Here is a 708-nt window from a genome sequence, read left to right on the forward strand (position 1 = left end):
CAAACTAGTGAATATGACAAATAAAGTAGCAGAGTCACAGATAGAGATCAAACTAGTGGTTAACACTGGGCAGAGGGAGGGGTAAAATAGGGATCAGGGGGAATAAAGCTATTAAGGGATTAAATGAAACTGTTATCAGACACAAGTCCGTGTGCCCAACACACAGTGAGACCAAACCAAAACACTGAAGTTTGGAGCAGAAAAGATGTATTGCAGGGCTCTGCAAGGAGGCATAAATGCATGCTAATTCTATTCATTTTGCAGTGTATTTAAATTTATATACATTTAAATATCTCTTTTCCATTGCTACTGAATTCCTTATTACCACCTATATTTGGATAATGTTTATTTTAAATATGCTAGTAATTGTGCTTTATGCTCATATATTAGAATTAGGATTCTACTTTAAGTAAAACTGAACACTTTGCAATGGGTGTTCCTATTTCTTTTCTATCATTTATTTTCTGTCATTCAGATGCTATAACTGCATAAGGAAGGGGACCCCATCCCAAGGCCTTCGAGGGAGCAGCCCCCTCCCCAAATTGCAGTTAGGTGCTCTTTGACTTGTATCTCCAAGAAAAGTTAAATCCACAATCCTTGATATATCTATGTTCACAAAAAAATATATGTAAATATGAATATAACTGAAACAGGTTCATTACCAATGGTTTCATTATTCTTGTTCTTTTGCAAAAGGGAAAAAAGAAG

Source organism: Bison bison, unplaced genomic scaffold (assembly GCF_000754665.1).
Source record: "Bison bison bison isolate TAMUID 2011002044 unplaced genomic scaffold, Bison_UMD1.0 scf7180017864529, whole genome shotgun sequence".
In the NCBI taxonomy this organism is placed as follows: domain Eukaryota; kingdom Metazoa; phylum Chordata; class Mammalia; order Artiodactyla; family Bovidae; genus Bison; species Bison bison.